The sequence below is a fragment of the Eulemur rufifrons genome, chromosome 7 (genome assembly GCF_041146395.1).
Source record: "Eulemur rufifrons isolate Redbay chromosome 7, OSU_ERuf_1, whole genome shotgun sequence".
Lineage (NCBI taxonomy): Eukaryota > Metazoa > Chordata > Mammalia > Primates > Lemuridae > Eulemur > Eulemur rufifrons.
In genome coordinates this window covers 139,600,836-139,623,692 of record NC_090989.1, presented here as the reverse complement: position 1 = coordinate 139,623,692, position 22,857 = coordinate 139,600,836, and the positions used below count along the sequence as shown (strand labels likewise).

Sequence of the window (22,857 nt, the reverse complement as noted above, 5' to 3'; positions counted from 1 at the left end):
GAGGGTGGCCAGATACCAAGGGTGGGGAATTTTCACTAAACTGATTTAGCAGGATTGTTGCTTAAACTGGATTCTACAAGGACAGAGAGGGAAGTCCAGGTCGGGCCCAGTCAAGCGGAGGACTCAGAGGAGCCTGACTAAAGTTTTGGTCAAGGGCATCTTTGTCAGCCCAGCAATAGGAGCAAGAAAAACTTACTCCTAATCTATGTGGGTCGCATGCCTCCAGCACTTTACAAAACCCAGATCTGAGCATATTTCTCCCAGTTTAGTACTGCTACAAGATTCAGGCTCTTCAGAGGTAAAAAGACTGGAAATGGCAAAGACTATGCCTTTGTGGACTTTTAATCTGATGGTGTTTCTAAGAGAGTTGCCAAAACGATGAACTACCTTTAAGTGTCATTTTATACCACTTGAACAAGTACAGGAAGAACCTTTCAGAGAGTGGAATGTTGCATTTAAAAAAGCCATCATGTGCTCGCCTCGGCAGCTCATATACTACAACTGGAATGATACAGAGATTAGTATGGCGCCTGTGAGAGGATGATGTGCAAAATTTGTGAAGCATGCCATATTTTTAAAAAAATAAAAATAATTAAAAAGTCATCGTATCCAGTGAAACAGTATAATCAGAATTGGACTCTTCTAGAAAAGCTGCAGATGGGGAGTGATTTAAAAAGAAAGAAAAATTACTCAGTAAGAGATTAACCAAAAAATGGATTGATTATAATTTTCCTTCACTGATTTTACAGAGAAAAAGAAATGTTTCAAATACAGATTTTCAGAAATCTGCAAATGGCCCGGTTTTACCTAAGAAGAAAAGAGAGGTTTCAGAGCATTCCTATGAGAAAGGGAAAAAAAGCCTTTTATCTGAGGAATGCAAGCCCTTTTAAATTATCAGGCCTGGAAAGGCATTTAAAATACAACAGCAGTCACATCTCGCTCCCCCTAGAGCTGAATAATTACCTCTTGAAGCCACTTGCTGTGCCATCTCTAGACTAACTGACATCAAGCAGTCATAAAATTCCACACACCCTGTGGTTCAGCAATATACAGCCAATCACACACTAGTGTTATTTCTGTTAACCAACGAAAATTCCTGAAGAACAGGAATTGTAATTGCCTCTCTCCTGATTCATGCTTTTTTTCCCTTAAAACCTTGAGCCTCTCTTAGGAGCACTCCCCAAGGCAACTTGGAAGTGTGTCCCTGGCTGCAGCCCTCAACCTCTGCGCTTGAATAAATTCTCTTTAAACTCCATTCGGACCTTTCTGATTATTCCAGGTTGACACCTAACACTCGTGAAAAGGTGGTGAATAGCCAGAGCCCCACACTGGTCGGTACACCAACATGTTTGGAGAGACGAAAATCCGAAATGACATGTGACGTAAAGGAGCAATGATGATGAAGGTAATGAAATAGTTTTCAAACAGCCCATATCTGGTGTAAAAAAGGAAATACAAAAAACTCAAACATCTACACATTCAGGGAAAAAAGATGAAGAAAAAACAATCAGTGATTATGAGTGTATCATGTATAATATTTCTTCTGAAAAATATAGTGATTTTGGTATGAGGGCTTATTTTTCTTATTTAACGGGCACAATAAAATGCAACCACTGACAAGACTTTTTGGAAGAAAAACATTGACTTAGCTCAAATCAGTAAGAAAAACAATCAGTAATGCTGGCTTGCCGGCCTTGCTGAAATACAGGGGTGCATAACAGCTTGCAATGCTGGGCTCGTGCTGTCTCTTTGTTCTGGTCTCCTCTAGTTTTCCTTGCAAATTTCATGACGTCCTTAGTTACTCTGCCTGGATAGAAGGGTCACAATTAACTGCAGGTTTAAGAATTAAAAATACTTTTTAGAGGCAGGGTCTTGCCATGTTTCTCAGGCTGGAGCACAGTGGTCATTCACAGACACCATCATAACTCACTGCAGCCTTGAACTCCTGGGCTCAAGCAATCTTCTGACCTCAGTCTCCTGAGTAGCTGGGATTATAGTCTTAGGCCATGGCTCCTGGTTTCACCAATCTTGCTTAACCATTTTACATGGTTCTCTGTTAGACCATGCGCATTTAACCCATAGGATATTTTAGATTTCAATATCAGATGGTTGAAACTAGAAGTTAAATTATATGGAGGGTGAGAAGGCAGTTCAAGTGTTAATACAGATTCATTTATGTGTATATGACTTACTTTTACCAATAATGTTAAATTAGTTTTTAGTTGGCTAGTGTAGATTAATAAACACCATTTTGTATCAGTATCATTGATGTAGTAGTGTTTCTAAGATTCAAACAGTAATCAGCAAATAAACATTTTCTGCAATTTATTTAGGCAGGGCGCGGTGGCTCACGCCTGTAATCCTAGCACTCTGGGAGGTAGAGGTGGGAGGGCTGCTCGAGGTCAGGAGTTCGAGACCAGCCTGAGCAAGAGTGAGACCCCATCTCTGCTAAAAATAGAAAGAAATCATCTGGACAGCTAAAAATATATAGAAAAAAATTAGCCGAGCATGGTGGCGCATGCCTGTAGTCCCAGCTACTCGGGAGGCTGAGGCAATAGGATTGCTTAAGCCCAGGAGTTTGAGGTTGCTGTGAGCTAGGCTGACGCCACGGCACTCTAGCCAGGGCAACAGAGCGAAACTCTGTCTCAAAAAAAAAAAAAAAGAAAATACAATTTATTTATACGCAAGTGGGGCTTCGGAGTCTTGAAATAAAATAGTAAGTTTTGACCTTCTCTACTAAAAAAAAAAAAAAAAAAAAGAGTTGATGAGTCTTTCAGAAAATTTCTGTCATGAACAATCTAGCCATTTTCTGGGCAAAGTCTTCTGGGATGGGGAAGTCATGGTAATGAGGACAGTGAAATACTAAAGTTAAGTTATGGGGGTGGGGGTGGGAGTGGGGGTGGGGAGCTAGTTTCAGACCTTTGTGCCCAAGCAGTGTGGAGGGAGATGGTTTCAGTTCTTATTTTTGACCTTGAGTGTAAGAGTGCTCGTCTCTATGCATTTTCCTTGCTTTCCCAGGTTGGTCACTTTGCTGGGAGGAGGAAACACTGACTGCCAATCAATCCAGCTTCTGTTCAGATTTCTTATCTTAGGTGGGCTCTTGTACAAATCAGTCCTGTATTGTTGTTAATATTTACCATTTATTGGTGCTATGTGTCCCGCCAGTCCCAAATTAAGTATCTGCCTATCTGCCATAGGTCAGGCTCTGTGCTAAGCATTTTATTATTCTTTATCATTCATTTATTCGTTGTTTTTTTAAACAATTTTTCAGTGAGCTGCTATTTGGTATCAAGCAAAGTGCTAGGTGCCCGACATAAAATCATGAGCAGGTTATAGCTCCTATTCTCAGGTAGTTGATACACTAGGAATCGAATCTTCAAAGCAATCCCAAGGGATACATTGTGTTAATGTTCTTTAAGGAAGAGGAGACAGGATGCAGAATGCCTGCGTGACTTGTTCACATTCCCCTGGTAGCACAGGGCCAAGCTTGCACTCAACCCTTCCTAATCTGACTGGGACGGAAGCCCTGCCCTCAGCTTCCGTGTGAGTCTGTTTACCCTGGGGCTGGTCACTCTTTGTTCTGTTAAAGTCCAAAGTTCCTGAGCTGTGGAGCTGAGAACCTGAACTTCTAGCTAAAGGCCCTCCTGGACTTTAACTTGACTTCTAAAGCCCTTGCCTTCCCGTCCCTGATCTGTCCCACTGAAGGATTAAGTGGGAAGTGGTCACTCCTTCCTGGGGCCGAAATAGTCAGCAGACACCTCTTCCCTGAGCGGTGGGTTAGTATTACCCCTCCTCCAGAGAGAATGCAGTGTTCTGTTATTCTACTCCTGAAACATCCCCAAGTCAAGTCAGCAACCAAGAGGCAGAGTTGAACCCTGAAATGAAGGTTTTTGAAGGATTGCTATTATGCTCATCAAGATCAGGGAATACATCAATATTTTTAGTACATAAACTGCTGTGAATTGAGGTTATCCAAGATACATGACTAATATGGGGATTTGTGCTCTGGCAGTATATTCAAAGCAAAAAATGCTAGAAAAAGGAAGATTTTCTATCTTAAAGGATTATCTTGTGTGCTTCTGAAACAGCTTGTAAAAATAGGATGGATGGCTTTTATTTTTAAATTTCAAATATTTGCAAAACATATTGGGGAATAAAAAGAGATTAAGGATTTGAGAATTGACAAATGCCACTGTCCTGCCTATCTGGAAGTCCATAATACATCCACAGGTACTTTTCTGGAAGCCTGGCAATGCTAGGCTGTTGGCCACATTAGCACTAAATCCAGGTCTGGTGCAAGAAGCCTACACTCCCAGCCCCTGCTCGGCCCTTTTGAGCTCTGTGTCCTTAGGCAGATTTCTGTATCTGCACTCTTGAGTTTTTGTCTGGACCAGCATAAAAGAATTTTCTAAATCCTAAAGACAGCTCATATTAAACAAACATCGGCTACTGGGATTGAAAATACAACTGCAATCCTATGGGGAAATTAGTATCAGATAAGAACATATCATAGATTAAAGGGCCTTATAAAAAAGAAATTACAGCCGGCTTCTGTGTCGGCGAGTTCTGTATCTGTATATTGACCCAACAGTGAATGGAAAATATTCAGGAAAAAATATCAACCAAAAGAAAACCCAATACAATAAAATATAATACAAATGAAACAATAATACAATAAACTATTATGTTTATATAACGTTTACATCGTATTAGATATTATAGGTAATCAAGAGACGATTTAACACATTGACTGCCACACTAGAAAAAAACTTTTTCCTTGGGGCCACAGTGCTTTATTATGAAAATAGAATAAAAACTTTGAAAACAAAACAATCCTTTCTAATTTAATGAAAAATTTGTTATTTTTTATTGTTTTCTGGTGTGAGTTACATATGTTTCACGAGGCCCCAGGCTCAAAACTAGTGTGAGTTAAATACAACTCACACGGCAGTTAATGTTAAAGTATACAGGAGGATATGTGTATATGCAAATACTATATCATTTTATATAATACCAGGGACTTGAATGTCCACGGGTTTTGGTATCTATGGGGGGTCTTGGAGCCAATCCCCATTGGATACTGAGGGATAATTGTATCTACCCAAGGTGAGGATTGTTAAATGCTTAGTAGAAATCATTAACATGAAAGAGTTTAAGTCTCCCAAGCTGCTCTTTCATTTTGTCTTTTGAGCAAAGCAATGTCATAGAACAAGGGCATTTACAAAAGTTCTGAACTAATAGTAACCCTAGTCTACATTAAATCCTTCATTTCACAGATGGGGAAACTGAGACCCAGGGAGAATAAGTGATTTGATTAGTGGCAGGGCAGGGTCAAGGATGTCAGCCTCCCAACCAGGCCAGGGTTCTTTCTGTATTACTCATTTGGTCTTTGTTTGCATTGCCTCCCTCCATGTTTCCAGTTTGGGGTATCAGGAGCACCCTGAATTTCTGCTCTGGTTTGCCTTGGATTATAAATTTCTCTTCTCCCTACTCTGTTCTTGCTCTTCCCTTTGCCATTCCAAATTGGCATCCAGCCAGGCATGTATCAGGCACATAATATATATATATATATATATATATATATATACATTTTAAGAAGTATGTTATTTATTTTTATTTCAAAAAATTTAGGGGGGACACAAGTGTTTTCTGTTATGTGGATAAATTGTATGATGCAGTCAGGGCTTTCAGTGTACCCATCACCAGAATAGTGTACATTGTATTCAATAGGTAGATTTTTATCCTTCACTCCCCTCTCCCTTCTTAGTTTCCAATGTTCATTACCACTCTTTATGACCACATATATCCTTCTTTTAGCTCCCACTTATAAGTGAGAAAATGTGATACCTGTTTTTCCATTCCTGAGGTGCTTCACTTTGGATAATGGTCGCCAGTTCCATCAAAGTTGCTGCAAAAAGACATTATTTCATTCCTTTTTATGGCTGAGTAGTACTCCATGGTGTATATATACACCACATTTTCTTTATCCACTCATCAGTTGATGAGCACTTCGGTTGGTTCCATATCTTTGCAATTGTGAATTGACAGGCACATAGTATTGATCATCGTTGCTTCTCTTCCTCTACTTTCTCTCCTCTCTTCTGACCTGAAGTCATCAATCTTTTTTCTCCAAAAGACAAAACAAAACTAACCACCTATGCTCTTTTTAAGCAGGCTAAGTAGCTCTCTAAGTACTCGGTCCAGCAACTTGTGCAAGACCTGCACTCTCCATTGTCATGAAGGGTAAAATTTGACAATTAATGGGGGAGTGCATTCATTTAAAGGGTGTTAAGATGTAGGGGACCTTAAGGTTTCCCCTCGAGGACTTCACCTTGGATAGTGTCCACTCTTTGATTGTAAGAGATGAATAACTTAGATTTACTGTGGATAATTAAGAAACACTCATTCATCTTATGTCTCACTTATGATTTCACTTATGTAATACTTATTGTGCTCCCACCAGGAAGCCTGGGGCTGGGTACTGGAGGTGTAGTAATGCAAGGGAAGGCACCATCCTTACATCCACAGTGCTTATAGTTTATCTGAAACACAGATATTAAACAAATAATTAGAATAAGGATATGTATGGGGTGTTCAGGGGACAGATCAGAAGCACCTAACTCAGTCAAGGCCTCAGTAGAGGCCTCTTTGAGAAAGTGCCTGAACCGTGTACAGGAGTTGGTAAGGTGAGAGGAGGAAAGAGTGATGTGTGAGTTCTGGAAGGAGGGCAGAGTGGGGAGGGTCATTGTGTCTGAGGGACAGAGGAGGAGCAGAAGAATGCTCCAAGGTGAACAGTAATCAGATTAAGGAGGGCCTTGTTTTTCATGCCAACAAGTTTAAGCTTTGTCTCAAGGGCAGGAGGAAGCCACTGGTGTATTTGTTAAGCTGGGGAGAGACATACTCAAACTTTCCTTTTGAGTATTAATTCTGGCTGCAATTGAAGGGAATGATTGGAGACTTGTCTCTGGGAGAGTAATAATGCCCTTGGCTAGGATAGAAGTGGAAAACAGTGGGTGGATTTGGGATAAATAGTAAAATCAACAATTTTTGGTATATAAGCATCTGAGCAGGGTTAAGAAAGAGGTAGGAATTGAGAATGGTGGTGTCTGGCCTGGGCATCTGATGGATTGTGAGACAGAGAAAGATGGATGAGCTCATTGAAGGCACACTGAATTACCCTACGTGTGTGGTAGGTGAGTGCCGGGGGTTCGCGACTCTCCCAACAAATTGGGTCCCAGGCAGGAACGTTGCAAGAGATTGGAAATAAAGGAGACAGAGACAAAGTATAGATTAAAGTGATGGGGAAATCAGGGGTCCTCCAGCATTCCTGCGAGACAGGAAGCCATGAGTGGAGTCCTGCATCAATATTCATTCTTGCAGCAAAGAATTATTATTATTATTTTTTATATGAGAAATGTTTAACAAAATTAGAAATCATGAAGATGTATATTAAGATAGAAATAACAATTTTCTCCTTTAAAAAATTGGCCATTTTTTTAAATGTTAGAAATAGTGAATACACAGGAGCTAAATGTCCATTAATAAGGAATAGTTTTCTTTTTCTTTTTTTTTTTATTTCAGCATATTATAGGGGTATAAAAGTTTAGGTTATGTATCTTGTCCTTGCCCTCCCTCCCCCCCCAATCTGAGCTTCAAGCATGTCCATCCCCTAGACTGTGCTCATCGCACTCATTATGTATGTATACACCCATCCCCTCCCCCCACAACATCTGCCCGACACCTGATCAATGTTATTCCTAAATGTGCTCTTGGGTGATGATCAGTGAAACCAATTTCATGGTGAGTACACGTGGTGCTTATTTTTCCATTCTTGGGATACTTCACTTAGTAGAATGGGTTCCAGCTCTATCCAGGAAAATACAAGAGGTGCTATATCACCATTATTTCTTATAGTTGAGTATACTCCATGGTATACATATACCACATTTTATTAATCCACTTATGTATTGATGGGCACTTGGGTTGCTTCCACATCTTCGCAATTGTGAATTGTGCTTCTCAGCGAAGAATTATTATTGGTCACTGATTTACATGTGTGCATCATGAGTTTAAGTTTTAAGATCTCCCAAAGTAACAATAAACTATCTAACATTACACAAGGTAAAGATAAAATCCTGAGTCAGCAGTAAAGCATATAATCCAAATGAGAACAAATAGACCCCGTACTTCTTTCTACTTTATCTAGTTCCTCATTTACTGACTCCTGAACTCAGGAGAGAGATAGGAACATTACCTCAGGCTTAGAATAGCAAACTGCTCTTACCTGCTGGGCTGACATCCTTTGATCATTCTCTCCACCTTCGGATTACAAGCCCCTGTCCTTTGCAGACATCCAGGCTGTGTCCCTCAGGTTTCAGGGCGGGTTCTGTTTGCAGACATCCCTGATCGGTGGAATGTCCCCCTCAAGGTCGAGCAGCTTTTGCGCAGTGAACTGACATGTCCACAGGTTGCTCTTTGGCAAAGTCCTGTCCCACTCCTGGGGTTCTCATGTCCCGACCCTAACCCTCAACAGGTGAGGGCGGTGGGGGGCACACTGGTGCAGAGTAGGCCAGATCTTGCATGCAGAGGAATTTGGCCAGCATTCATTCATTCATTCATTCAATTTGTTTTAAAATTATTTTAGGATATACGTATTTCAGATACTATTCCTTAATGGTACATATAAAGTTCTCTCATTCTATTTTCGTAAGTTTTATTGGAGTAGAAGGAACATACAGAATGTATATTTACTGTAAGTACATATACAGCTCATTGACTTTGGCAAAGATAATTTTATACTGTGTGACCACCACCCAGATCACAGAACATTACCAGTGCTCCCAAAGTCCCCTCATGCGGTTTCTAGTCACTACCATCATTATCCCGGATTCCAGAACCGTAGATTAGCTTCTCCTGTTTAAAAAATTCATATAAGCCCTATGTGGTGGTGCATGCCTGTAGTCACAGCTACTTGGTAGACTGAGGTGGGAGGATCGCTTGAGTCCAGGAGTTCGAGTGTAGCCTGGGCAATATAGCAAGACTCTGTCTCTAAAAGAAATAACAAAATTAAATGTCTGTACTATTCTGTTGTATTAATGTATCATAATTTATTTAATCAATCTCCTCCTGATGGTATTTAGATTATATCCTAGCATTTTCTATCAGAAACAGTGTCGCAATAAATCCTTCCTGACTAACCTCAAAATCATACCGGTATATCGGAAATGTTTTTTAGCTGCAAGTAATATACCAACTAACTAAAAGCTGCTTAAACAGTAAGGACAGTTTTCAGTAAGAATTCTGGAAGTGGCTGGGCACAGTGACTGTAATCCCAACACTTTGGACAGCCCAGGCAGGAGGATTGTTTGAGCCCAGGAGTTCAAGGCTGTGGTGAGCTATGATCATACACTGCACTCCAGCCTGAGTGACAGAGTGAGACAAAAAAGAGAGAGAGAGAGAGAGAAAAAAAAAAAAGAATTCTGGAAGTTAGCAGTTCCAGAGCTATAATGGCCCAATGCCTTTCTGGAGGTCCATTTCCACCCCTCTTTCTCCTCTACTGGCCACAGGGCGCTGGCTTGTCCTCTTGGCTGGCTCCCGTCATGCTCCCAAGGTGGCTGCCTTTTGTATCTCTTTTTCTGTAAACTTTCTGCTCAGATAAATTTTGCCCATTTTTCTGTTGGGTTGTTGGGTTTTTCTTAAAATTTAACTCTTGAATGGTTTTATTATTGACTTCTGTATCATTCCAGCATTTGTGGCTATTCCAGGTCATTTCCTTGTCATTTGGTCACATCTGTTCATACCTCCATTTTAATCAGATTAGTGTTCTCTGTAATGTATTTCACCTACTCCTTAACGTCCTTAATTTACTCTTACTCTCAGTTTCACCTTGTTTCAGAAATGTCTTTCTGTCCTGTCTTCAATGTGTCCTGGCTATGTTCTTACACATGTGTTAAAATGCCAAGCAGAGACCACTTGCCTGAGCAGGTATCCTGCAACGTAAAGCAGGAACTATATGCCTAGCGTATAATGTTATAATCCAATAGCCCAACAAAGTTAGTTTGCTGTATACTTGCTGATTCATAATCAGTTAAAACTGCAGCCCCCAATCCCTGGGCTGTGGAACCAGGTGCTGCAGGAGGCGAGCTGGGGTTGAGGAACAAAGCTTCATCTGTATTTACAGCCGCTCCCCATTGCTCACATCACCGCGTAAGCTCCACCTCCTGTCAGATCAGCAGGGTGGGGTGGGGGCATTAGATTCTCATAGGAGCATGAACCCTACCATAAACTGCGCATGCAAAGGATCTAGGTTGTGAGCTACTTAAGAGAATCTAATACCTGATGATCTGTGGTGGGGCTGAGACGGTGATGCTAGTGCTGGGGAGCGGCTGCAAATACAGATCATCATTAGCAGGGAGGTTTGACTGCACAATCATCCCAAAACCATTTCTCCCCCACCCTCCCTCCATCTGTGGAAAAATTGTCTTCCATGAAACTGGTCCCTGGTACCAAAAAAGTTGGGGACTGCTGAATTAAAATATACAGAAGTAATGAGGACACATAAAAGACCACATTTTCAATTGTCAAAATATACTTTTAGTGTTTTTCTTCTTAACTTGTTAGTTCTCTATCATCATATTTGATGTAGTTTTTTGCATTTTATTATGAAAAATTTCAAACATACAGAAAATTTGAAAGAATTGTACATTGAATCCTCATATACCCATTGACTAGATGCTATAATTGACAACATTTTACTAAAGCTGCTTTATCACATATCTATCCATCTAGCCATTGGATAGGGTTTGGATATTTGGCCCCTTCAAATCTCATGTTGAAATTTGATCCCCAGTGTTGGAGGTGGGGCCTGGTAGGAGGTGTTTGGGCCACGGGCACAGATCCTTCATGAATGGCTTGGTACCCTCCCCATAATAATGAGTGAGTTCTCATTTTATTAATTCATGTGAGAGGTGGTTGTTTATTTTCTTTCATTTTTTTAAATTCCTTCCCCTCCCCCACGCTGAGAGGTGGTTGTTTAAAGGAGCCTGGCATCACCTCCTCCCTCTCTTGTTCCTGCTCTCCCCATGTGACACATCTGCTGCCCCTTTGCCTTCAGCCTTTTTTTTTTTAATTTTTTTTTTTTGAGACAGAGTCTCAATTTGTTGCCCAGGCTAGAGTGAGTGCCATGGCGTCACAGCAACCTAGCTCACAGCAACCTCAAACTCCTGGGCTCAATCGATCCTCCTGCCTCAGCCTCCCAAGTAGCTGGGGCTACAGGCATGCACCACCATGCCCGACTAATATTTTCTATATGTTTTTAGTTGTCCGGCTAATTTCTTTCTATTTTAATAGAGATGGGGTCTCGCTATTGCTCAGGCTGGTCTCGAACTCCTGACCTCGAGCGATCCTCCTGCCTCGGCCTCCCAGAGTGCTAGGATTACAGGCGTGAGCCATCGTGCTCGGCCTCTGGTCTCTTTTTGATTTAACAAAGCAAGATAGAACTTGGAGTCTAATGGTGGGAGAACTAAAGCAACTTTGGGGTGAGGAACAAACATAAGGAATAGATGGGGAACCACCAAGACACATTTTGATGAGGGTGTCAATTTTTTAAAGCCAGCAGTATTTTTATATATAGAGGACCCCATTTTTGCAATGCAAAAATATTCTGTACTGTAAGTAAGAAATTAGAACCTACAGGAAAGCGGGTTTCGAACAAACCATAGAGAGTTGAGATTCTGGTTTTTTAAAATGCTGAGTAATCATACACATTAACTCTTAGGCTTGGTCTGCTCACAGCTGGTACACACCCATACAAATCCCCTTCCTATTAATACATTTGTGTTTGCTGCTGCTGAGTCAGCCCCATGGCGTGAGAGAGAAGGGAGGAAGCTTTGTTCCACTTTGTTAGGCAACCCCCTCACACAGCTCACTGCCAGACAGATTTTGTGGGAAATCTGAGAGGCTGACATAGTTTTCAAGTTGTGATGCTTCCTTAAAAAATGCTTGTTAATTCTGACTATGGGCTAAATGCTGTCAGTTCAGAACCTCGGTAGGCGGAAAGCCAAGTTGATAGTCATTCTGTCACTGATTTTGTCTTCATTTCCTGGTGACTTTCCCTATGTACACAAAGCTTCACCTTTTACACCCTCTCCCAGGCTCTTTCCCAACAGTCTTTGCTGTTTTTTTTGCAAATTGATCTGTTAGCAGAAACTCAATTATTAGTTTACTCTTCTGATAATTACCATAATAGAAGCTATTAAAATTTACTTTCACAATAGACATTAGTGTAATCTGGCTCCTAGTGGCTCGCAAGCGTGTTCTTGCATTTGTGAGAAGCCCAGTCGAAGTTCCGTGCAAAGGGACTTAGAATGCTTCCTGGCAGAATGCCTGCACCATATGGCAACCATCCCCTGAACTGCCTTTAGAAAACCGATCTATGCTCCATCCAGACTGTTTCTCATTCACACTAGCTCATGGCCCCACTCACTGTGCTATCTTAAAAGGCAAGGTCTCCATTACTTTGAAAACTTTCAACAACAAAAAAATGTGGAGTAAGAAAAATTAGGCCGGGCGCGGTGGCTCACGCCTGTAATCCTAGCTCTCTGGGAGGCCGAGGTGGGCGGATCGTTTGAGCTCAGGAGTTCGAGACCAGCCTGAGCAAGAGCGAGACCCCACCTCTAAAAATAGAAAGAAATTATATGGACAGCTAAAAATATATATAGAAAAAATTAGCCGGGCATGGTGGTGCATGCCTGTAGTCCCAGCTACTCGGGAGGCTGAGACAGGAGGATCGCTTGAGCCCAGGAGTTTGAGGTTGCTGTGAGCTAGGCTGACGCCACGGCACTCACTCTAGCCTGGGCAACAGAGTGAGACTCTGTCTCAAAAAAAAAAAAAAAAAGAAAAATTAAATACCACAGGTTATTTCACACTGAAAATTAATTTTAAAAGGAAAACAACATTTGAGTTTTTTTGGAATCTTTCAAAGTAGAGCATTCATTTTGAGTTAGGCCTAATTTGCCTTCTAACATCAGGTTCTCTTCCTGCAAATTTTAAGCAGAGGCTGCATTGAATGACTATTTAAAGTTGAGAAATAAGATTCTTTCAGCAAATAATTTTTATTTATTTACTTTTGAGATAGAGTCTTGCTCGGTTGCCCAGGCTGATCTCAAACTCCTGGGCTCAAGCTATCCTCCTGCCTCAGCCTCCCAGGTAGCTGGGACTGCAGGCACACACCACCATGCCTGGCTTTAGCAAGTAATTTTTGAGTTCATACTCTGTGCTGGGTTCCCTGCCAGCTGCAGTGCACACCAAGTGCTGGCCTTATACAAGGGAGTGATAGAGCAGCATGCAACTATAATAAATATTGCACAAGTCAGACTAAGGGGTCCACTCTGACCCTGGGCTTCAGAGTGAGGATGATGGGCCTTTGAGGATGAATAGAACTTTGACCCACCAAAATAGAGAAGGGCATTGTTTCAGTACTACTGTTGCATAATAAACTGCTCCAAAATTTAGTAGCAAAAAGTAACCATTTTATTATGCACACAGATTCTGTGGGTCAGGATTTAGAAAAGGTGCAACAGGGACAGCTTGTCTTTGCTCCACAATATCTGGCTCCCCAACTAAAAAGACTTTGAGGCTGGGGGTGACCCCACAGATGGGAGCTGAGATTATCTGGAGGCATCTTCATTCACATGTCTGGCAGCTGATACTGTCTATTGCACAGGACCTCAGTGGGACTGTGGGCAGAAATGCTTACCTGTGGCCTCTTCATGTGGCCTGGTCTTCCTCACGCCATTGCAACTTCTGGGTGGTCAGATTTCTAATTTGACAATTCTCCAAATATGAGTGTCCCGAGAGAACCAGGCAGAAGCTGCATGGTATTTTCTGACCTAGTTTCAGAAACTGGGTGGTATCACTTCTACCACATTCTATTGGTTACATGAGATGCACAACAGTTAGCTAGCTCAGATTTAATAGGAAGAAACAAACACCTCACCTCTTCTTTTTTTTTTTTTTTTTTTGAGACAGAGTCTCACTCTGTTGCCCGGGCTAGAGTGCCATGGCGTCAGCCTAGCTCACAGCAACCTCAAACTCCTGGACTCAAGCAATCCTTCTGCCTCAGCCTCCCGAGTAGCTGGGACTAGGCATGCGCCACCATGTCCGGCTAATTTTTTCTATATACTTTTAGTTGTCCAGCTAATTTCTTTCTATTTTTAGTAGAGACGGGGTCTCGCTCTTGCTCAGGCTGGTCTTGAACTCCTGACCTCGAGTGATCCACCCGCCTCGGCCTCCCAGAGTGCTAGGATTACAGGCGTGAGCCACTGCGCCTGGCCAGTGGCCATTTTACTTTATTTTGTTTATTTCTTATTTCAGAATATTGAGGGGGTACACATGTTTGGTTACATAATTTGCTTTTGTGCAGTTGGAGTCAAAGTTGTAAGTGTGCTCTTCCCCCAGATAGTGTGCTCTGTACCTGTTAGGTGTGAATTTACCCAACCGCCCTCCCCTCTCCCCAGCAGCCATTTTAAACCCTGTCACAGGTGCGCTGGGGCAGAGGGGAGCATTAGAGCACAGGTGGGGCCGGGGGCGGGGTTCCAGCTGGCCTGCAGGCTGAGGCTGCTGGACTTGCAGGTGTGGGGTACGAAGTGGCACCGATGCGGCTAGAAATGGAGATTAGAGCCACAATGTGAAAAATAGTCTTTACTGCCTTTGTGGCAGTTCCCATATCTGAAGACACAAATCACAGAAGAAATAGAGCTGTTTTTCTATGAGTCAATCTACTTTTCCTTTTGAGAAATTCCATCAATGCCTGGGAACTTAATCTCACTCAGTTGTGGGTAATCTCTACCACTCTGGGTTGCCTGAGTTCAGTCCTTGGTCATCCTTTCTCTTGGCCATTGTCACCAGCACGACTTGGGGCATATGAGGCAGAGAGGGAGCTGGTTCCGTCCAACCTGTCATCTGCCGAGGTGTACCTGGACAGGTTTTATCCTGGGCCATCGAGTCAAGCAGGCTGCAGCGGTGTTATTCCTGACCACAGGGCTTCTTGAGGTCTGGTTCTATTTCAGCTAAACTGCCCCTTCACGGGAACACTGGGAGGATCCCCTGTACTTCCCTGGGGCTGCGGGGAACAATGTGAGGTCGTCCCAGCTTTTCTCTGTTTCTCCACTGCACTTCACTCCTGTGCCAGGCCAGCTGCACTGAGACCTTATAAGTCTTGAGACCTCTGAGGGCTCCACACGGGAGGTGACAGGCCCCTTCCCTTCTAGAATCCCCAAACCTCTCCGGCATCTCTATCATCACCACTCTCCTCAACAACCTTTGCACCCGGGACAGAGCCCCTACTTAGGATCTAACCTCGCAGGTAACCCTAGGGCTGGGAGTGTGAATCTGACCATATCCTTCCAAATCCTTTATATTTATGCCAAGAGGACCTCCCCTTTCAAAATGCAAAGACAAAAGTTGGACCCTCCTGAGTTATTCCTTCCTGAGGCAGTGCATGGGAAAGGCCCACGGGATAGGAGCAAATGTTACACAAGCCCTCTCGTATACTGAAAAAAATTATCATCACAGACGTGTGGCAGATACAGAGATGCACCACTCAGATCTCCCTACAAGAAAGGGCTGGCCGCCCAGCTCCGACGGTGCTGTTGTCTGACAGCTTTCAGCTTCTTCTGGAGCTGCCTCAGCAGGTTTTCCAATTGTGGTAAAATAGACATAACGTACAATTTACCATTAGTGACATTTAGTGCATTCACGATGTTGTGCAACCATCACCACTATCTAGTTCCCAGCCATTTCATCCTCCCTAAGGGAAACCCTGTACCTGCTGAGCAGTTCCTGCCCTTTTCAACCTCCCTCCAGTCCTTGGCAACCACTAATCTGCTTTCTGTCTCCATGGATTAGCCTGGTCTGGATATTTCATATAAATGAAATAATATAATAATATGTAGCCTTTTGTTTCTGGCTTCTTTCACGTAACACAATGTTTTCAAGGTTCACCCATGTCGCAGCACGCATCCGTACTTTATTCTTCTTATGGTCCAATGATATCCCATTGTGTGGATATAATACATTTTGTTTAATCATTCCTCAGTTGATGGCATTTGGGTTGTTTCCACCATTTGGCTATTGTGAACAGTGCTGCTATTTGTGTACAGGCTTTTGTCTGGACACCTGTTTTCTATTCTTTGAGTATGCTGTACTAAACGAGAAGTAGGGTCATTGAGTCATATGGTGATTTTGTGTTACTGATTGAAGAACTGCCAAACTTGGTCCTTGGCCCTTAAAACACAAAGCTGGCCCATGTTCTTACTTGGTCCAGATTCATTGTTCTTTTACTGTATTGTTGAATTTGATCTGCTAGGGTTTAATTTAGGATTTTCACATTGATGTCCATAAGAGACATTGTCTTTGCCAGGTTTTGGTAAAAGGATTAGCCAGCTTCATAAATTGGGTTGTTTCTATCTTCTTCTATACTCTGAAGCATTCTATTAATATATTATAGAAATGATCTATTTCTCCAAAGTTAAAAAAATGTATAATATGAATATAAGAGCATTTTGTGTTTTTTAATTTTTTAATTATTTTATTTTAATTTTTAATTTTTTAATTTTCATTTTTTGAGACAGAGTCTCACCCTGTTGCCCAGGCTAGAGTGCCGTGGCGTCAGCCTAGCTCATAGCAACCTCAAACTCCTGGGCTTAAGCGATCCTACTGCCTCAGCCTCCCAAGTAGCTGGGACTACAGGCGTGTACCACCATGCCCGGCTAATTTTTTCTGTTTATAGTAGAGACAGGGGTTCACTCTTGCTGAGGCTGTCATGAACAGCTCAAGCAATCCTCCTGCCTCAGCCTCCAAGAGTGCCAGGATTACAGGTGTGAGCCACCATGAACGACCTAGTCCATCTTAACTTCTAGAAAGGCATTTTGTCCATTTATTTTATTTTTCTTGTCTAGGATTTGTTTTTCTGAGCAGCTTTATTGAGTTATAATTTATCTACTTAAAATTTGCCCATGTTAAGTGGGCGAATTTTACTAAATGTACTAAATTTACTAAAAATTCAATGATTTTTTAGTAAATGTACCAAGTTGTGCAAACATCACCACAATCCAGTTTTAGTACATTTCCACCAGCCTAGGAACATCCCTTACGCCTGTTTGTAGTCAATCTTCATTCCTATCTCCAGCCCAGGCAACCACTAGTCTCATTTATATAAGTTTGCTTTTTCTGGAAATTTCATATAAATGGAATCCTATAACAGGTAGTCTTTTTTATTTTTTTCCCCAAAGTGCTGCCCTTTAGGATGGTCTTTTGCATCTGGCTTTTTTCACTAGTTGTAACACTTTCAAGGCTCACCCATGTTTTAGCATGTATCATATTTAGCATGTAATGAATTCTGACTTTTTAGATCATGCTCATCCACCCCTTTCCCTGGACTCAGGTAGCATCCCCTTAGGCACGTGGAAACCAACACTTTGCAAAGACTTGAGAGGACACTTTGCAGATCTCTGGAACTCTCTGTTGGTGTAACTTCCTTATCTCTGGTACATTAAACTTTAGATATTTTCTAAAAATCTCTGCTCTGATATAAAAACATTTCACAGCAGTGTTTTCTTTCTGAGGTCTCAGGACAATGCTCCCTTTCCCTTAGGTTGCAAAGTCTTTCCCTAGGATATATGAAGTCTCTGTTTTCACTCCTCCGTGAAGGAGCAGAGCTCTGTGAAGGCCTGTGACCGTCACTGGGCAGACATGTGGCTTGTTCTTATCTCCCTCCACTGAAGAGGAGGTATCAGATGCCACCTCTCAGGCTGAGCGAGCTGGGTGGGTGGTTGATCTGTGCTCTCTTCAGAGCAATTTCTGGTGCCTAGTGAGCTTTCTGACAGAAACAAATTTTTTTTTTTCCTGCTCTCATTCTAGATTTTCCACCTGCAGAACCAGCCCAAGGACCTGCTAGTGGAGTGAAAGCTTCAGCAGAGGGCAGTGGAATAACAGAAGGCCGTCTACCTCCTGCTTACTCAGCCAGCTCTCCTGGTGAGCCGGAGGGTCATGTTCTCTGTTATATGGGGTGCATAGGTGACACATTCTTCCAGCATGTAGTGTTCCAGGGGCCTGTCTGAGATGACGTTCACCTTCTGGGATGCGCTGGGCTAGGTATTGGGTATATTAAGTAGTGACAGATGTCACTGAATGGTTACAGAAGGAGAGCAGGTGGTGCCAGTAGTGTGGGTTGGTGGGTAGTGAGGTACAACTTTGGTTTAGATCAGTTTAGATCAAGCTAGCTTGCCTATACTAGTAGGACTTCTGCCTAGTTGTTTGGCTAGAATGCAGACAAGTCACCTTGTTCTTTTTTTTTTTTTTAACTTTTTTTTTCTTTTTTTTTTTTTTTTATCATACTTCCACACTGATCACAAGTCACCTTCTTGTGGCTGTCCGTGGTTCAGAGAGCTGCGTGAGCATCATCTGAAATGTGTTTTACAGTTGGTGTACGAACACCTTGCGTCTCTAGTGCAGTTGTCTCCTAGACTTTGGGATGTGGTCTTCTTATCTTCCACTGGCTACGTTTGTCTTTCTGTGGAGCAGCATCTTAATAACTGGGAGGGTATGGGTAGCTTACCCCAGTTAACCTTGAGGCAATCTAAGGATTTTTATTTGGTTCTATAGGAACTGGAAGATCTTTGACAATTTCAGAGCAGAAGTGGGGAGTTGAGTGGGTGACACGTTAGAGTTGTGTTGCAAAGAGGGAGACTAGAGTTATGAGGCTACTGCCACCATCTGCATAGGACAAGATGGTAGCCTGGCCAGGGCAGTGGCAATTGGTATGGAGAGAAGTGAATAGTTCCTTATTTTAAAAAAAAATCTATTGTGGTAAAATATACATAATGAAGTCCCTAGAGTAGTCACATTCATAGAGACAGAGACTAGAATGGTAGTTACCAGAGGGTGGAGGGAAGGAGGGATGGGTAGTTAGTGTTTAATGGACACAGAATTTCAGTTTTGGAAGATGAAAAAAATTCTGGAGGTAGACGGTGGTGATGGTTACACAATGCAAATGTAAATGTATTTAATGCCACCTAATTATACACCAAAAATGATTAAAATAGTAAGTTTTATAACATAAAATTTTAACCTCTGTTCTGCTTTCTGTCTGTATAAATTTGCCTCTTATTTTTTGCTTTTTAAATCTGTGAAGACAGTGTAAGTTCTTTTCCTGCCAGAAAGTTGGAGAATAGAGTGAATGGAAATTCTCTTAAGATCTCTTTTATTTATTTATTTATTTTTGGAGACAGAGTCTCACTCTGTTGCCCGGGCTAGAGTGCCGTGGTGTCAGCCTAGCTCACAGCAACCTCAAACTCCTGGGCTCAAGCGATCCTTCTGCCTCAGCCTCCTGAGTAGCTGGGACTACAGGCATGCGCCACCATGCCCGGCTAATTTTTTGTATATATTTTAGTTGTTTGGCTAATTTCTTTCTATTTTTAGTAGAGACGGGGTCTCACTCTTGCTCAGGCTGTTCTCAAACTCCTGAGATCAAACAATCCACCGGCTTCAGCGTCCCAGAGTGTTAGGATTACAGGTGTGAGCCACTACGCCCGGCCAAGCCCGATTCTCATAGCATCTGTCTGAGATAGTCTGGATGAATCTAACTTCAGCAATACTGAATTCACAAACTGACCCTGAAATTGTTACACGTTGGCAAATACAATATCTTGACCAAGGTTGACCGAATGACTGTAATGTATTGGGTGGTGTGTTGGAGAAAATCAGTACCTCCCGGTTTGTAGACACAGAGCAGTAAAGTTATTTTGTGTCTCAGAAAGTATTAAAATGGGCATCACTTTTCTTTAGTTGGAAATCTCAGTGTTGATTCTTCTTCAGTTCTGAAGCCTGTGATGATTGAACTCTAATTACTGAGTACTTTTCTTCTAGGAAGGCTCAGAGCTTTTGGGGGATGGGGAGAGTATTTAGGTCTGATAGAAATTCTTTATTTCTCACCTTCTTTCTTTACACTAAAGAGTAAGAAAAGTCAGTAACAATGGCTCCCATTGGCTACTGCCTTGAGGGTAGCTATCTTCTCACTTTGGGGCTAAATGAAACCTATCAGAGCATATGAACACTCATAATGAAACCTTGCCTCTTTTTTACACAATCTGTGGAAGTTAATGTCACTTGTGGCTGACAATAAAATTTGAATCCGGATATTCTTAGGTATTTTCTAATACAGCATTCATTGGCTGCAGTACGGAGTTATATCACACTTTTATTAGTCAGGAGGTACCTTTCCACCCCACTGACTCCTCCAAAAAGTATTTCTGGAGTGCTTTCTAGGTGCCAGCTACTTTATAATTAAATTCCTAACTTTACGACTGGTGTCCATGGTTTGTCAGATTTTAAATTCTACAGGATCATGTAAGTTCATGTTAATTAATTCTAGGTACTAAAAAATAAGACTTCCTGTTAAGACAAAAATTAGTCTTACAAGATTAATACAGATATTTGAAAGCCTTCCTGGAATTGAAACGCTCTTAAGATCTTCACATTTTGACAAGTTGGTCCAAAATGATTCAACCAAAAAAACCCCTACTGAACTTTAATGTACATTCTAAATTGTTTTATGATAATGGAAATAATAGGGGAACTGTTCAGCAACACACAATTTACAAAATCCAAGTACATTTTTAAAGGAAATCCATCAAATTATGATTAGACAAGCCCCTATTGACAATAGGCATAAATAATTCAGATGACTGTTTTTTTATTTTATTACTAATAGTTACATGGGTTAGTCTTGAGTAAAGATGTGAGTTTTCTTTCAATGGGTCTCCAACAACAAAAAAATCTTATTTTATAGAATTCCATATTAATGAAAGAGTTCATTTGAGAGTGAGCCAAAGGTAAAATTTTGCCGAATGGTTTTCCTATTCTATTAACAAGAATCTGAAACATATCCATTGAATTAAAGTCTGACAAAATTCTTTATTCCAGAAACATTAAAGAGATGGAAATTAATAGTGTTATCAATTCGAGTCAACTGTTCAATAGAATTGAAAATTTGAGATATAGTAAACCTCATATTCCTGTTTCTTTTCATATTCCCAAAAACCCTAGTGTCCTATTTAGATGGCATTTCAATTTAAAGAAGCTAAAATTTAATTATTCTCCTTTTCCTGCTTTGCCTTCATTTGAAGGGGGCGGGGAGGTGGGTGTTGGTATTTATGTAAGAAGGAACTTCTTCCATGAAAACAGAACACAGAGATTGCCTTAAGATTTTAAATGAGCAGTTCTTAAATCTGGGTTGGATTTTGAAATAGTCTAAGATTTCAGACTCATTTTTCTATTGCATTTAATACATATATATGTGTGTGTGTGTATATATACATATCTGTATATACCTATTTTATTAATAGAGGCAGAGTCTCACTGTGTTGCCCAGGCTGGATTATAGTGGCTATTCACAGGTGTGATCCTACAGCACTGCAACCTTGAACTCCTGGGCTCAAGCGATCCTCCTGCCTCAACCTCCCAAGTAGCCAGGACTACGGGTGTGCACCACTACACCTGGGTACCTTTCTTATTTCTCATTGTTTGCTTTTATGTAAGAGGAAATACATTTCCTATGTCAGCTTTTTCCCTCTTGAATCTATCACTGAATATTTCTTTAAAAGTTATTAACATTAGAATTTTGTGGATTCTTTCCGGATATTAAAAGCCTCTTGGAGTAAATAACTGAGGAAAATCTAAAAATATCTTTGCAAGAGGTAGGCTTCTGATCCAAATCACATCTTTAAAAAAAATTATGTCCAATATATGAAAATAAGAGTGTTCTAAATACCAGCAACCTTGGCTTCATTTATACTTAAGATACAGTTTAAATTCAGATACAATAAACTCAGTTGCTCTCCCTGAAATTGTAAAATAGGGAAGTCTTTTACTTTCTTTTTGTGGAGAAAATCACTTATGTTCTCCTCAATTATTTTCAATCTTTCTATTTCCCTTGCCAAATATTTCATATTATCTTATCACTCCCCTGAGATAAAAAAATTGCTGTTGGACAAAATGTGATTTCAACTAAAGATATTTTATATAACTTAAGGGTTGTGCTTAGTAAAATTTTTATCACTTGCTTCCTTAAGAAAATTTAGACACTATAAATTTAGCCTCTAACCTTCTTCAACATAATTCCCATTCTCATTTTATGACACAGTCTGTTCTGTTTTATTTAATGGTTTAATAGAGTCATGTTTGAAACTGGTTGGAAAGCAATTTCAAGAAATGGTTTACAGGCTACTTTTAAAGGGCACTGTTAGAGATTTATTACTTTCAGATATAACATTATTATTGTTATTAAAAAATATTTGTTGATTGCCAGTCGTTGTGCTTAGAGCTATAAGAGATATAAAGAAGCTGTAATCATTGCCCTGTGCCCCATTATCTGGTAAATAAAAACGATGGTGCCTCTACGTGGTTTCTCTGGCTCTACCTCAGATATTTTCCCCTTTAGGGAATGATCACTGGTTAGAGTGAGATGATGCATTTTCACCTTATTTTTATTGGCTCTCTTCTCACGAGTATTAGATTCCTTGGCAGTCAAGCTGAACTCCCTAAGAGGAAACACTAGAGCAGAGAGCGATAACAACAGCCTTTATAGGAACATGATGTTGATTCATGATCTCAAGACCTGCATTAGGTTTGCATTGCTCCTATCTGTAAGTGGATGTTGGAAATAACCCCAGAGGGCACTCTGGGAGGCCAAGGCAGGAAGATTGCTTGAGCTCCAGAGTTTGAGGTTGCAGTGAGCTATAATGACGCCACTGCACTCTACCCAGGGTGACACAGTGAGACTCTGTCTCAAAAAATCCC

The 22,857-nt window shown here is 41.2% G+C and overlaps 1 non-coding gene across 1 annotated transcript; it reads left to right on the top strand.

Annotated features, from left to right (window-relative positions):
• The first annotated feature begins 471 nt into the window (after positions 1-471).
• LOC138388878 (U6 spliceosomal RNA) lies at positions 472-576 on the top strand. Its single transcript, XR_011234350.1, has one exon. It is a non-coding gene; the product is annotated as a U6 spliceosomal RNA (small nuclear RNA).
• Positions 577-22,857: the final 22,281 nt, after the last annotated feature.